The 16,826-nt window shown below is 40.5% G+C and overlaps 1 pseudogene; it reads right to left on the reverse strand.

The window, feature by feature from the left end:
- Nucleotides 1-205: 205 nt before the first annotated feature.
- On the reverse strand, nucleotides 206-15,344 carry LOC146866821 (uncharacterized; annotated as a pseudogene).
- Between the last annotated feature and the right edge of the window lie 1,482 nt (nucleotides 15,345-16,826).

Genomic DNA, 16,826 nt, shown 5'->3' on the forward strand with positions numbered 1-16,826 from the left:
TGTTTGGCTTGGTGACCAGTGGCAAAAGACTAAACAAAACAGTGCTTAAAGGAAAAATGTTCAAAGGGTATGTGTCAACATGTAATTTTATTTATCAAAAGCACATATTTGGCCCCATAGGGGCGAGGATACCAAACATGAGAAAAAAATCGAGGAAAAAAAAGGAGGGAAAAAAGGCCCGACTATTGCAACCAGAACAAATGGCTTAACGAAAACCAGCAACTTCGTTGTTTGATTCTAGATTCAGAGTTTTCTTTAGTCCTGTCCTAGCATTGCAAATCTTTATAGACAGCTTCCTTCTCATACTTCTGTTGTCCAGTGATGGCCAGCCGTTGGTCCTGCACACAGACATCATAAACTCTGGAAAAACAAATTAGCATACATCAGTGTCATGTTACCACCACTATTTTTGGTTTTTAATATGGCTGAGCTGCCTATCAAAAGTTTCAGTTCCATTATTTCAGATAGAGTGCCAGATGAGATATGGTTAGGGTTACAACGGTTCATAAGTGTAACATTAAGGCACTTGGTCAAAGAAGCACAGGTGAGAGCAAGGCATTGATGAAGAGGGGGGCAGAGGGTGAAGACAGAAAGTTTGTTTATGAACTTAAGAGTGAAGCAGCAAGTTGTGGATTCAGGAAATCTTTTGGAGTTTCAGGAAGAGGACAGAAATGTCCACCTTCAACCAATGTCTTAGCTTTTGTGCAATGGGAAGCCTGATGATAAAAGGCTGGGTCCCCTTCAAAACTTCAGATAAAAAACTTAGGGCAGCAGGAGTTGGCATGGCTCAGAGCAGGGGTACTTTTCTGTAGCTCAAAATCTGCACTAAATGTGAGAATTATAAAAGAGCAAATTTGACTGACAACAGAAATTAAACACAAAGCGCCACCATACAACTGTTGTTTAGCCCCTGGTACCTAATGACCGTTATAGCCCCAAGTAGCATTTTTTTAAAACAGTCGAAGAAACTAGCATAGTGAACAGAAATCAAAATTGGAGCTACAACCAAGTGCTAGGAACAGGACCAACTGATGTAATTATTAGGAGAGTTGAAGATGTCTAAATAAAAGCTGCGAGCACAGTTTTTTAGAAGTTCAGTTTGCTATCATGCCTTCATCCAGTTTGAGCCCCTCACCTGGACCTACAGATTCAGAAATAAAATCACAACTCAAGGCTTTGTGCCAGATTTGCATGCCATTTGTAGCACAAACTCAGCACAAATTGTTAATAAATTATAAGCCACCCCCATTGTTCTTCTTGCAGACATCTGTTGAGTAATGATGGAGTCATCATACGATTATATGATACAAGACCACATATGCAAAGCTTTAAAACAATGTATAATAATAAATTGTCACCATCCAAGATTGGTTGAATGTTAATTTGAACATTTGTAATATCTTACCAAATAATGCATCAACCTTCTCCTCATCAAGGACAGCTGTTCAAGCATGAGCCTTTGTTACACCTTTTGCAGATGCAAGTTCTTTTGGAGAAAAAAGTATTTCGCTGATACCAAGAGTGTGTGCAATTTTCTCTTTGGAACAAGAACATCTCTGAACCAAGCATAGGATCGGAGGAACATGGCGGCCGGCGAGTAGCGGGTCGCGGAGGCTCCTGAGGGTCGGGAACAAGATGCGAGTCTAAGTATTCATGCTTGAAAAAACATTGCACGCTGTATGATTCGCCAACCCTGGAATCTACTGTGATGCTTATTAGCCATTATTTAAGAGAAAACTAGGAAATATAATTGGAAGAAAACAAAAGTGTCTACGGGGTCCGTACCTAGGTTGGGTGGAGAGGAGAGGAGAGGACACGGGTGGTCCAGTGATTTTTTTTAGCAGATTCTGCGGTTTCGGCAGCCCTTGTTGTTTTTTCTGTGGAGGCGGGAGCCTTTGTGGTTCTCGGCGTGTTCCTGCTGGCCTGGAGCCGATGATTGGAGGAGTCCCGGTTTTGCCAGGACATCAGGTTACCGGTTTCGTTGCAGGCGAGGTCGGTGGGGGGCTGCCGAGGTAAAGTGCGACCTTGGAGCCGCTTTGGGCACGAGCTGCACGGGAGCTACATCGTGGGAGGAGTGCTGTTTCTGTCCTTCCAGGGCAGGAGAGGCAGGGGCAGCACAGCCGGAAAAGTGAATCAAGGTCAGTTTCAGACTAAGGTGGCGGCAGAGCAAGGAGGTGGGGGGTGTGTAAAGTTAGAGAGCGGTGCAGTGTTTCTGAAAGACCTTCTGAGCAAAAAGCAGAGGTTATACCAAAAGGGGGTATTAACCGTCATTGTATGTTAACAGATGCAACAAATTCGGGCTGGAGGCAATGTAGGTACTCCTTAAGGAGTGCTAAATTAAAATCGCATATGGTTGATTATCCAGCAGATGCAGATTCAAAAACTGCAGAAAAGGTGGGAAATCATCATTTTAAACGGAATAAGAATCCGACAGTTCAAAACAAAACTGTAAAAGACAAAAATCCGGCGAAATTGGCAAGTTCTAGGAAGAAAAAGCACTGCTTCTTCTAGAGAACCCCACAAGTTGACACCCTCTCTAAAAAGCTATTTTAAAATAGCTCCCACTACTTTAGTATTAAAGCCACTAGATCGGTTAGTCAGCTTAGATAAATTGGACCAAAACGCCCTATTGTCTAACTTTCCTATTGACAACAGATACTCTCCTTTATTGGACGAGGTTGAAGTATCAGCATTGAAGATGGTTGATAAAATCAATAAACCTGAAAATATGGTGGAGGTGGAGGTGGAGGCTGACCTGATTAGTTCAGAAAAATCTACAGAGTTATCTTTAAACGCGCACTATTGCAAGGGCAGCGTTGTAGCTTCGCTGCCTCCAACGCGCAGGTCTCGTCCTTTCGGCTATATCAGTGCTGATGACGCGACCGCGCAGCAGCACTCTCTAGAGCCGATATTTTGATAAAAGCAAGCAATTGTATTTTATTGTGTTACTTTGTGGGGCGCAGGAGCTGTGTTCAATGCTCCTTGCGGGGGTTTTAATCATTTTAAAAAGAAAGTTTACTTTGCTTATTTGAACCTAGCACTCGCCACTTTAAACGCGCACTATAGCAAGGGCAGCATTCTAGCTTCGCTGCCTCCAACGCGCAGGTCACGTCCTCTCTGCTATATCAGTGCCGATGACGCGCGCAAGTCAAGCCCGTCTGCGCCCGTCCACGCCTGGCCTGGCCCAGGGGCCAGGATCCCTGGGGTACCAGCCAGAAACCCAACAAGGAGTTTAAGACTTATCGGGCCATATGTAGAAAGAAAAATTGCGATCGCAAACGCCGAAATTCGCCGAATTTCGGCATTTGCGATCGCAATTTTGCTAAGTGGGATGTAGGAAGGAAAATCTGCATGCAAAATAAGGAATCGCAAAATTTGCGATTCCTTATTTTGCAAATGCATTTAAGGAATCCCAAATAGCGATTCCTTAAATGCAATGTAGAAAGCACCCAAGATGTGCTATTTTGGCTTAAGGAATCGCAAATTACCACCAACTTCAGGTTGATGGTAATTTGCGATTTCTTTCAATAATGCAGTTTTTTGCATTATTCAAAGTGCCATGTGGCACACATACATGCCCTTAGGGCATGTATGTGCGCCACATGTGCACCCATGCTCATTACAGGGGTGCAAAAGGGTGTCATGTTGACACCCTTGCACCCTTGAAATTGCATTCTCAATTTGCGATTCTCTAATTGAGAATCGCAAATTGAGAATGTCTTCCTATTCATTCCTATCGGCCTTTTAGCCCATAGGAATGAATGGCAAGGTATTCCTTATTTGCGATTCTCAATTAGAGAATCGCAAATAAGGAATAGGTGGGATTCGCAAACAAAATTGCTAATCCTACCTACATAGCGTTTTGCTATTCTCTAATTGCGATTCCCTAAAAATTGCAATTAGAGAATCGCAAAACACAGCCTACCTACATATGGCCCATAGGCCCAAAACGCTTAATCAGTGTGCTCATACAATGGAACCTGATAAATATATTTTACAAGTGCTCTTCATGCAATTATAAACTACGTGTGACTCCTAACGTCTCGGAGGGACATATTGGCACTAATAATGTTAAAATGTTGCTTTTGAATTGTCGCTCTCTGGCCAAACATGCAGAGGAAATCCGTGTACTGTTGGATAAAGAAAGGCCTGACTTACTTTTCTTGACAGAAACCTGGCTGAATGAAGAGGGGGGGTCCAGGGATTATTCAAGCATTGCCTTCAGGCTATATTATATCTAGGCTTGACAGGACCACAGGCAGAGGTGGAGGCCTAGCTATCATTTATAAGGACAGCTTTAAATGTCGCACCACATCTAGTTCATTACTTAACCCCTTCAGTGCCCATGACGAGCTGGACTCGTCATGGGCCGCGGTGGCGCTGTGCCCATGACGAGTCCAGCTCGTCATAGACCCCGCCCGCTAATGCAACGGCCGGCACTGGGCGGGGAAAGGGGCGGGCACTGAAGGGGTTAACTGTGAAAGCATCTTTTTTACGATCAGTTTATCACAGACTAATACGTTTTCAGGCATTTTAGTCTACCGCCCTCCTGGCCCGGCAGGCAATTTTTGTAAACATCTTTTTGACAATGTTGCAAGTCTGGCCAGCTCGCTTCCTAATTTCATGCTTCTTGGAGATTTTAATCTTCACTTTGATGAGGTCTCTCTCCCACTAGTAGTAGAGATTACCGAAGGTCTTGGAATATTTTATTTAAAACAACTGAGTAACAATCCTACTCACATTAAAGGACATACTCTTGACTCCATCTTTTCTAACGTTTCTAACCTAACGGTGGCCGACCCGATTCCCCTTCCTTGGTCGGACCACTTCCTGATCTTCTTCTCATGGAAAATTCAAGAGACTGATCCTTGGGTAAAGAAAAGTACCAGGTCAGTACGACCTTGGGCAAAATTGTCATACCACTCTTGGATGAGGCATCTAGAAGAATCAGTCCCCAGAGTAGATTCTAATCCAGCAACTGCCAACGATCAGCTTAATAAATGGTTAGAATCATCATTGGATATGGCTTTACCCAAAAAACGTATGCACAAAAAAAGAGGGGGCACCATAATTTATGGTATACACCCAAGCTACGCACTCTTAGACAAACCTCCAAGCAGCTAGAACGGCGCTGGAGGAAAGCTCCGACAGTTGACAGGAAAGCGGACTATAGAACCGCAATCAGAAGCCATAAGGATGAAATAAAATTAGCTAAATCCGCTTTTTACGAAAGAGAAATTCTTTTAGCTGAAAATCGCCCCGTGAAATTTTTAAAATTGCCAAATCTTTTTATCCCCCCCCCCAGCATTGATAAGGACATTCTCCAACGATGTCATCTAATTGCTAAATTTTTTAACAAAAAAAACCAAGCTATTTATCAAGCGTTCCCTGTGGTCTCAGAATCACAGGTAAAGCCCCCTGTACGCTCTGCTATCAACTAGAGACTATTCCCCCTATAAATTTGACTATTCTTCAGAATATTTTTAACCAAGTTAAATCTGGGGCTCCTTCAGACGTTGCCCCCCTAATATCCTAAACCGAGTTTTTGAAACCGTTGCTCCGATTGTTCTTAAAGTAATTAATACCTCCTTAGAATCAGGCTCTGTGCCCCTTTTGTGGAAACAAGCTATGGTCAGAGCCTTAATAAAGAAACCCAACCTGGATCCTGAGACATTGTCGAATTATCGTCCTATTTCACTATTGCCGGGCATTGGCAAACTGGCAGAGAAATATGTTAACACTACGATTTCATCCTTCTTGGAAAATAACAGCTGCCTCCACCAGACTCAGACGGGCTTTAGAGCTCAACAAAGTACGGAAACAGCTTTGTTAGTTGTGACGGAAAGTTTAAGAAGAATCACGGATAATGGAGGCTGTGCGGCATTGATTCTGATCGTTCTCAGCGCAGCCTTTGATACCGTGAACCATCAGCTTCTAATTCAAGGGCTCAAGGGCCTTGGAATTACTGGTATGGCAGTAAAGTGGCTACACTTGAGGACCGCTCATTTGTGGTCTTTGATGGAAATGTTTCTTCTGAGCTACTGCCTCTTGGCTGTGGGGTCCCTCAGGGTTCGTCCCTGAGCCCCGCTCTTTTTAATGTGTACATGAGTCCCCTAGCTGAATTGGTAATCCCTCATGGCATTCAGATCATTACTTACGCAGACGATACCCAGCTAGTAGTATCATTCAGTCAAGAAAATATGTCTGCTCCTAGTCTTGCGCTTTGTCTGCAAGAAGTGTCAAGATGGATGGATGCCTCTTACCTAAAACTCAACGGGGACAAGACGGAGCTTTTGTTCTGGGAAATTGTTCCCCATCCACCATAGCTCCCTTCTGGCCTAACTGTCTTGACCCCCCTCCGATTCCAAAAACAGAAATTAAGAGTTTGGTAGTTTGGCTAGACCATGATTTGAACTTTAAGAAGCAAGCGAGTAAGGTGGCTGCTGGCTGCTTTGGATTGCTAAGAATATTAAGGAAGATTCTTCATTTACTCCCACTTACTGTTAGAAGAACAGTAGTCCAGGCACTTATTCTGTCGCGCCTGGACAATGCAAACGTTCTGTATCTCGGAGCCCTTCTAACGGCCATTAATAGACTCCAGGTCAATGAGAACTGTGCAGCATGACTTCTCACCAATTCTTCTAGGTGGATGTCTGCCAAACCTTCTCTTGCATTACTTCACTGGCTGCCGGTTCCCCAAAGGATTAATTTTAAAGCCTTATGTATTGCTCACAAGGCTCTTTCTAACAGGGCCCCCGAGTTGTCAGATCTCTTATTCAGCCTTATCGTCCGGCTAGATCTTTGAGATCAGAAAATAAACATCTTGTCCTAGTCCCCGCTATAAAACGAATGTGTAGTGGAGGACGATGCTTTGGTTACAATGCTGCGAAGCTTTGGAATAGCCTAACATTGACCATTCGATCTGAATCCAACTATGTTCTGTTTCGTAAATGTTTAAAGACTTTTCTGTTTCCGTAATTCTTGTACAAGCTCTGGGAGTTGCTATAGCGCTGGGATGCTCTAGGGTAGCCATGCGCTTTATAAATGCCCTTTCAATTCAATTCAATCTACAGAACAACTCCAAAACAGTATTGATCTAAAGGAGAACGCCAGTATTAGCTCTCAAGCACCCGGATTATTATATGAAGATTCTGGAAAATTTGGGGAGAAAATGTATCGAGCTCCATGTGCGATGTGTTACAAGCCCTTGTTAAAGAGATGGAGAGATTTGCCATCTCGAAGGGGAATCAAGTGGACATTAAAAACTCATGTGAAAAGTTAGAAGTTAAAATCGATTCACTTGCTACTAGAACAATGGCACTAGAATTATCTGTAACCGAGCTAACAAATCAGGTGGAAGAAAATAAAAAGACTTTAGTGGCTTTAAAGTGAAGAGATCTAGAGACACAAGATAAGTTAGAATCATTAGAAAATTCTCAGAGGAGAAACAATATACATTTACTCAAAGTTCCGGAAGGAGTAGATGGAAGTAATATATAAGAGTACGTGGCAAAACTAATAAAGAAAGCAACACAGATTGAGTGCTCAGAAGAGGCTTAAATGGCGGATATTCAGAGGGTACATAAGGATCCCTTTAGGCTCAATCCTAATAAAAAAAGGCCAAGGAAAGTTTTGGTGCATTTTTTGACGTACACTTTGAAAGGGGAAATTCTTAATAAGGCACTAAAATTAAATTCTTTGATTGTGGATGATATAACTTTTCAGATTTGATCAGGTGTTTCTGCAATCACGGCCTCACGGCAATGGGAGTTGGGGAAATTGTTGGAACCATTAAAAAAAGTGGGTGCCACTGCACAACAAAAATTCTCAGCCTCATTGAAAGTAATGCACAATAATAGCATGAGGACTTTTAGAAGAGTTGATGAAGCTGTATACTTTTTACAGTGCAATTCAGGGGAAGATAAAGGAAAAGTAAAAAGAAAAATACTTAGCCTATGAATGAATGTAAGAATTTAAATAACTAAGCTCCGGACCCCAGAAGAGGTGCCCCATAGGCCTAGGGAGTGGCCGTGCAGGAGATAAAGGGGGGTTCTTAGAGGGGGGGAATCACATGAAAAGGGGTGGGGCGGAGCACTGGGTGGGGAGCAGCGGGAAAAATGAAAAAAAAAATAGTTTAGGTCCAAATCGCCAATTTATTATAATAGTTTTAGAAGGATGAGTAACCAAAGAAAAGGCCGGCCCTAAGGTTGATCAGAATGTTAAGTTGAAGGTGCTTTCCTTGAATCTCAATGGTTTGAGGTCAAAATATAGAATGGAAAAAATATTCCAATACCTAAGAGACGTACCAGAGCAGATTCTCATTCTGCAAGAAACTCATTTGTTAGAGGATGAGTTGAGATCTCTTTTGTCGACCTAGAAAATGGATCCAAACTGTTTGTACTTCTCAGAAACATCCTACTAAAGGAGTTGCTATAATTTTGTTTTAAAACCCAGCTATATCCCTTGAGTATAGTACGGTGGATAAAATGGGGAGGTGGGCTATCGCTGGGATTAAATGCCATTCATCTAAGTTTACAGTGGCAGGATATTATGGACCAAAAACGGATGATCCAGGACCTTTCTCCAGTCTGTTGTCTGAGTTATTGAAATACACAGACCCGTTAGTCTTGGCTGGTGATTTTAATGCTGTCCTGGATCCGACTCTTGATAAATCACAGAGTAGTAGAGCCATTGTAAATCATAAAACGGCAGCTTTGATTTGAAATACAATGAAACAATTTGCATGGTACGATGTGTGGAGAAACAAGATGGGTAAGAAAAGAGGATATACTTTTCATAATAAAAAATACAATCACAAATCTAGGATAGATTACTTTCTGTTGTGTTTACCATTAAAGAAATGGATGCAGGCTATTACTCATGGTGGGGAACATCTTTCTGTCTCTCTAACTCTTAGCATTCCAGCTAGGTTATCCCCCAGAAGATGGACGTAAGAGCGTGCCATCTTTCTGGAGGAAGAAGTAATTGAGAGTTTAAGATCAGAAACAGAGGCTTTTTTTCAAATAAATATGGGTAGCGCCCAATTCACATAGTTTGGGATGTGTATAAATGTTTTCTTAGGGGTGTAATTACATCTATACAGTTTGTTAGACAACAAAAATATAAGGAGGAAATTGACAGAATAGAAAAAGAAATACAAGTGAGAATTATATCAACTCACACCAACTTTCCTTGTTAGATAATAAAATGCTAACCAGCATACAATCGTAAAGATCAGACTTAAGAGCAATTCTCGAGTCAAGACTGAAAAGGAAATGGGAAGCCAGCAAAATAGCCCACTTCGAATATGGAGAAAATTGTGGGAAACTCCTGGCATGGAAGTCTAAACAAGATCTGGCCAGAGGAATAATAAGGGAATTGAATTCTTCCACTCCAGGAGTTACACTTGATTCCCCAGATGAGATTGAAAAGGCTCCTCAATCTCATTTTGAAGAAGTATATCGTGAAGATTGCAAGGTTCAAATAGAAGAGATAGAAGCCTGGCTGGGCCACACCTCTATTAAAGAGATTCCTGATGATAATTCACGGAATATGGATTTACCGATCTCGGAGACTGAGATTGGGAGAATCATTGACTCGGGTAAATCCGGGAAAGCCGCAGGCCCGGATGGGTTACCTGCAGAATTGTATAAACTTTTAAGAGAGGTCCTCACTCCGGTTTTGAGGTTATTATTTGCCCATGTATTTGAAAAAGGGGGAGACCTTCCTCCGTCATGGAATGAAGCTACTGTCTCCCTAATTCTTAAACCTTCTAAATCAACAAGATCTTGTGATTACTATCGACCCATCTCTCTGCTCAATAATGATTATAAAATCTTTGCAAAAATATTGGCAGAGAGGTTGAATGGGGTAACGGAGTGTCTTTTGCATAGGGATCAAAGGGGTTTTGTTAAAGGTAGAGGAATATTTGATCTAATTTATAACTTGATTGGAGCATTAGATCTAGCCACTATATATAAACTCCCCTTAGTCATAATAGCGATATACGCTACAAAAGCTTTCGATAGAGTTAATTGGGTTTATTTACAATTTATATTAAAAAAATATAATTTAGGAAATAACTTTTGTAGATCTGTCTCTTTGCTATATAAGGCACCAATGGCAAGAATTTTAGTGAATGGGATGCTGTCTGCTCCGGTTAAGATTCAAAGAGGCACTAGGCCTATGCTTTTTAATCTATATATTGAGCCTCCTCTAGCTGAGAAAATTAGACAGAACCCAGATATACAATCTTTCAGTTTTAAGGGATGGGATAAAAAAGTGGCCTTATACTCTGACGATTTAATGGTTTTTACTCCGGACCCAAACATTTCAATCCCATTAATATATGATGAAGCAAGAAAGTTTGGGAAGATATCAGGATATGAAATTAACGCCACAAAAACTGAATGTATGGTATGGAATGTGAGTACTTGTGTGTACCCGATAAAGAAGGTAATTAGATACTTGGATATTCTAATATCTCAAAATATTGATGAGATTCCAGAATTAAATCTTCAAAAGATTACTAAGGAAATAGAAAATTCCTTGTCAGGATGGGCGTACTTGCCATTAACTTTGATAGGCAGAGTAAATTTAATAAAAATGATGCTTTTGCCAAAGTTAATTTTCCTGTTTCAGAACATCCCTTTGTCTTTTAATGAAAAAAGCTTAAGATCTCTTCAGCCATAATTTAATTCCTTTATTTGGGCCTCAAAAGTGATTAGAATATCATGGAAAAAGTTACGTGGGAAAAAGAATAAGGGGGGGGGGGCTATGCCTACCAGATTTAGTTCTCTGTGCTAGGGCTTTTTCCTTGAGGGCAGGAAAATTACTTTTGGATACTCCGGATGACTCCAATGTAGGACTGATGTTTAATGTGATGCATTTAGACATTGATAATAGAAGTCAAGGTTTTCTATACAAATATGGGAACCCGAGATTTTAAAAAAAAAGTCTGATTAAAAGTTTTACGGGTATTTGCCGCCATATGGGCAAAGATCAGAAAAATTCAGAAGATTAGTTATTTTTGTGCCTTTGCTCCCATTTGGAACGCTCCGGGCTCACCGGGATGGACTAAAGATTCTATGTCGTCTCCCCTGATAGATGCTGGTCTTCGATGTTGGGGTCAATTAGTATCAGGAGAATCTTTATCATGGCAAGATTTTTGTACGCTTACGGAGAACAGACTTTCAAAGTTTAAGTATTGGCAATTAAGAAGCTGGCATCAGAATTGCGGGTTTGAGGTGGGCAGAGAAAATGAATTAGAAAATGCACTTTGGAAAAAAATTGGGAAAAAGGAGATATTGACTTATTATTGGTTAATGCTGGACCTGGAGGAAGGAGAATTCAATTTACAGACGGAGTTATGGGGAGAGTGCTTGCCTGGCGTTCCGTTGAATGATATATGGCAAGTATCTCATGACATCTTGTATACTACGGAGCAGCCTGCATATCTGAGAAGGAACCATATTTTTTGTGTTCAGTGTATTGGTCTCCTCACAAGTTTTCGAAGTTCTCAAAAGGTCCAGCTCCAAATTGTCCAAAATGTCTCCTTGCTGAAGCAGATGATATTCATATGTTCTTGAATTGCCCTAAGTCACACCATTTTTGGGAGGAGCTTAATAAAGGTATTGGAGAAGTATTGGGTCTGGACATTCAGGTAAGCCCTTTTTAGTATTTTTTGGTATTTTACCAGAATAGAAGTTGCTCTCTAGATGGGAAAATTAGTTGTGTGTATTTGATTTTGTTGGCAAGAAGAGAAATTTGTAAAAAGTGGATAAGACATGTATCCCCGATATTTTTAGATTGGGTTATTTCCATTAGGTATACAATGAGATTAGATAGAGTTAAATTGGAGAGACAAATCATGAATAACAATAGGAACAATAGTTTTGATTTTTGGGAACCGTGTCAGTCTTGGTTGGGTAATCGTGATTGATGAAGACACGGGTCCAATGATTAAGCCTTTACACTATAAATAATTTACCTCCTTGGTTCTGTAGGGTGTCCAGGATACAGAACTTATATATTTATATTGAGGTTTTGTGTAAAGCATCTCCAATTGATTACAGAGCGCTCCAATTGGTGCTGTCTAAGAGGGAGGCCATAGGAGTGATTCTACCAGCTCTGATCTATCTATTGGCGAATGAGGACTTAAAAAAAAGAAGAAAAAAAAAACATCGCTGAACCGTGAAGGATCATTTGAGTCCTTCACCAACTGCTGCATATCAGTCTGCAAAAGTAACACAACCATTAACTATTTGCCATCATGTTAGGTTACATTCTAAACAATATATATATATATATATATATATAGATATTATCTACTGGCGGTCGCCAGTAGATAGTTATAGTTAGGACCGTGTTTCCATAGGAAATCCGCAACATTCTATTTGGAATAACTTTGGCGCCGGTTGACGAATCCTCGCGAAATTTTCAAAACAGGTGGGGCGCTCCGCTCCGCTCCTACCCTGAAAGTCTCGGGGGGATTCGTCAAGCGGGGGCTGAGAAAAAAGGGGGGTCCCAAAACACGTTTTCCCCATGCATTTTCCCATAGGCCCTTTAGTCCGAGCTACAGCCCGAACGGCTGAACAGAATTACTTGAAATTTGGCAGAGAGGTAGTCCTCAGGTCAGAGATGTGCCTTTTGCAGGTCTGGTGTAAATCTGTTCAGTAGGTCCTGAGAAAATAGCATTTAAATCAATATATATATCTATAGGCGCGCTCCGTGAGCTTACGGTAAGCTTACCGTACGCGTACGGTGCTGTGCGTGAGCTCAATTCTGATTGGTGGTTACATGACTGTAAACATTCGAATCGGTCGAAATCATTGGTTTTTTACGAGTGAAATGTACAGCTAACTATAACATGTGAGAAACCTATGGTTTTTTAAGTGAATATATATATAGATATATAGATATATATAGATATATATATAGATAGTGCTTTTTTGATTTGGCATCTATACACGGCTAACAATGTGATATTTGCTAGGTTAGCTCCAGGAGTATAAACCAGCCATATTTCAAAACATTGCATGCAGAAAGATTTCAAAGTCGTCATGCAGCAAATCTACAAGGTTTGTCCTATATAAACTTTAACTGTGCTAAAGAGTGGCAAAGAAAACAAGTACCTTTTGTACAGTGAATGATCGACTGCATATTTTTTACGCTGCTGTATCTGTTAAGTTCCTTGAGTTGCTCAAAGCAGACATGGCAGCTTGCAAATACTCTATAGCCAACTCTCTATTGCAAGTGCCTTGCAACTGTGCTGCAATCAAATAAAAACAGTTGTTAAAGGCAGCAGATAAATACAATATTCACATAACAAGAATACTTTTGGCAATGCATGTGTTTTGGTGGAAAAAAGGATTATTAATGGGAATTTGTTGCAGTTTACGTGGGAAGGTAGAATATCAAGCACGCACCTTTTAAGTGTTTGTTTTCAGCTTGTAACCGTACACACTCCTCATTCAGACAGGAACCAGGGCCAACAGGATAGCTTTCATTTTGATTAATTATCGCCAAGGAGTTATATACCATTTTCTTAGAGAGGAAGCAAATCATAATTAGGCCATACAAGTGGAAATGCAATTTCGTAGGTACCTTAAAAAAAAAAAAACATTACCCCAGTGTTGAATGATGGACTTTCCTCCGTCATCAAATGAAATGATTCTTCATTGTCCTGAGGGTGGGAAAAAGAAAAGAAACCATTAGGACCTCATTTATACTGATCATGTCAAACAGTTTTCCATTTGTTTATTCATATTTCAACAGGTAGGTATATGTGCCTTATTGTTGAGGGAATGAATGCACCATATTAATTCTATGTTTTAATAAGTATCTATGCTTTTTGCAGAGATAACAGGTAGAAGTTGTGGTTTTGGCACCAAAAGGCATGTTACGTTAACCAAGGAAAAAAGGCTGGCATACAGGCTTCACAATATGCACATGTGTATAATGGCAGCACTCATTCAGCTCTGCTTACATTATGGTCAAAGCTTTTGTTGCTTGCAAACGGGTCATCATGGCAAGGGGTACGGTTCACACCCACAGGTGTTACTGCAGATGGAAAGTCACTGTAGGCCAGGCTGTGTGACTGTGAGCTACAAAACTTTGTGGTGTCAAAGGTACTATAAATTTGGGATCCTGTTTGCAGGGTCTAGTAGGTGTTACTGCATTGCTCGAAACAGCCAGCTCTTGTGTAGGAAATAGTTTTTTTGGTATTAACTGGTGACATGGAGAAAATGAGGCTTGTTTTTGTCCATGATATTTTGATTTAAGTGGGGACTCCAAAACAAGTTCATTTTCACATTCTACTGAATCATTTTTACTTGTGGATTTTGGCTGAAGGACCCTAGCCATCCCTGCTAAAAGGGCCAGGTTTTCAAGTTTCTGCAAATTCATCGCATCACCAGGCCGAGAAGCGGTACGAGCTTGGTTACCAACTCTTATATAATCCAGTCCATTCTGCTTGGCTTTTTTGTCCTTGCATCTTTTCTCTGCAATTTCTTCCTCTTGGAGTTCACGTAACACCCTCTTAAGTCTTCCAGCGCTTCCCCGACTGCGACAGTCCATTATCAACTGCTTTTCCTCCTGTGCCCTTTGAAGTAACACCTGTTTTAGACCCTCTGTTGTTCCAGAATAGCTTGCAAATAAGTCTTCAATAATATTTTGAATCGTAAGACACTGTTTCTTCACTAAAAAAAACGAGAAAAAAAATATTTATATATAAACTTCAAAACCGAGAACACATTGATCACTTGCAATATATCTTCACGCGTTCTCCAGAATATATAAATAAACAGGTATTGATATTAAAGGACAAATGTACAATCTATCCATAACAAAGTAAGTTTTCCTTATTAGACAGTACAGGTTGTAAGCCTGAACTTTAACCTCCTGAAAAAAGTTGCTTAAATAAAAGTTTATCCACAAATGGCTGCCTTATAGTAGTGCCAAGCTAAAAGTTTCAGCCCTTTTCATAAGTGTTACATTTGTTTCTGGCATATGTGAGGACATGGATGTTCATTTTTACTGACAATTATTGGATTAATTTATTCTCAAATGTAGGTTTATAATGAATCAGGTTGGTAATTTGTGCCATTATCCTGCAGTTGCAAACTTAATATAAAGCTTTTCTTATTGTGCTTACCAGATGATTGGAAAAGAATCATAGCTTTAAAATCTCTCTCTTCGGTGATTGGCCGACCAGTTTCATCTATATTTTCGACCAGCCATTTACAATGAACTTCACTGGGATTGTCCGAAAGCAGAAAGTCACCATCTTTTCTAACACGCACAGAACGATCGCAAGTGAAAAATAGGACGTTGAATGAAACCATGATTCTGTCCTGCTAGATATAAAAATCAGGAATTAGTTTGTGTCTGGTTTAAGTTTCAGAGGTATAATACAAAGCATATCAAACTGATTCACAGATTATTTAATTTGAGAAAAGCGTCCCAAAAAGTACACTGACCTGGTGCAATTTACATCTAATATGCATAGATTTTGGACTACAAAGAAGTGTTTTAGCATCCAATGAAGGCCATTGAGGAAATTGCATGATAATCCAGTATGTGCTAAAGGGATTACAATTCATATGATATAATGGTAGGCAGATCCATATGGAGCTGCAATAATCTGACTCATTGCCAGCATGCAGAAAGCAATGAAATTAATGGTGTTTGGTAGCGCAATACAGCTGTGCACAGCTTAAACCATGCCCCATCTCATCCATTCTATCACATGCTTCTAAGAGTAGAAAGAGACCAGTGTGAGCCCTACAGGACTACGGGAAAAAACTTCTTATGCTGTTTGCTGGGGAAACAAGCATTGGCATAGCCAATAGGTCTCGCCTTTGGGACCTTATACGTTTTTAGTTAGGCTTTTACATTATTGTGTGTGGAAGTTTTAACACATTTATTAAGCATATTTATAGAACTGAATTGCGAAGTACTTATGAAAATTGTTATTTTGTACAAGTAAACCGCAGGGTATATATGTATAATATTAATAACAGGGTAGCAAATTAAAGTGGCAGAGAACAGAACAGAAGTATTGGGATGGTATAAACACAGGGCAACAGCAGCTGGTATAAAATGTTTATGAACAAAGTTAGGGCAACGCGCTATTCTTGTTGAAAGCCCCACCCTAACATGCCGCATATTTCAGAACAGCTTAAGGGAAATTGCAACTGTGTAAAACGGCATCAATACCACCAAAAACATGGCTCCTCATTACAAGGGGCCCGGTCTGAGGACTGCCTGCTCTCTTTTGAAAGGCCCTGTGCTGTGCAAGAATCGGGGTTCACCCTGGCCTGCAGGCTCCCACTCACTAAAAAACAACTAAAAACGAACTGGCACTTTACTGAAGCCCAAAATCTGTATCTTACATGCAGTGGAATTTTGCTGCTTCTGTCCATTAGTTTGGACATTGAACGCAACATTACATATGAAACAAACACTGACTATTGGCTTTGTCAATGGTTTTAGGTTGCTGAAGATAAATGAGCAACTATCACTGTGCTGTATATAAGGTTGAACATGTTGCGTGTTTTCACATGGGGAAGCTGTGGCCTACGGTTAGAGCAGGCAACCTTCTAGTACAGCAAGCTGTGGAATGTCTTTCATAAGTCACTGCATCAATGGAAATGTCACATTAGCAATGTGAATACTTGGCAGCTATGATATTAACCACCTGCGCTACCTCACACAAATGAAACCTGCCACTAGATGAAACTCCCATCTCTCTCCAGCAGGTAAAGAGTTTACTTGACACTGTGTGTTACCCAAAAACTGCTCAATATACAAGGAACATTGTAGTA

Source organism: Triturus cristatus, chromosome 1_2 (assembly GCF_964204655.1).
Source record: "Triturus cristatus chromosome 1_2, aTriCri1.1, whole genome shotgun sequence".
NCBI lineage: Eukaryota > Metazoa > Chordata > Amphibia > Caudata > Salamandridae > Triturus > Triturus cristatus.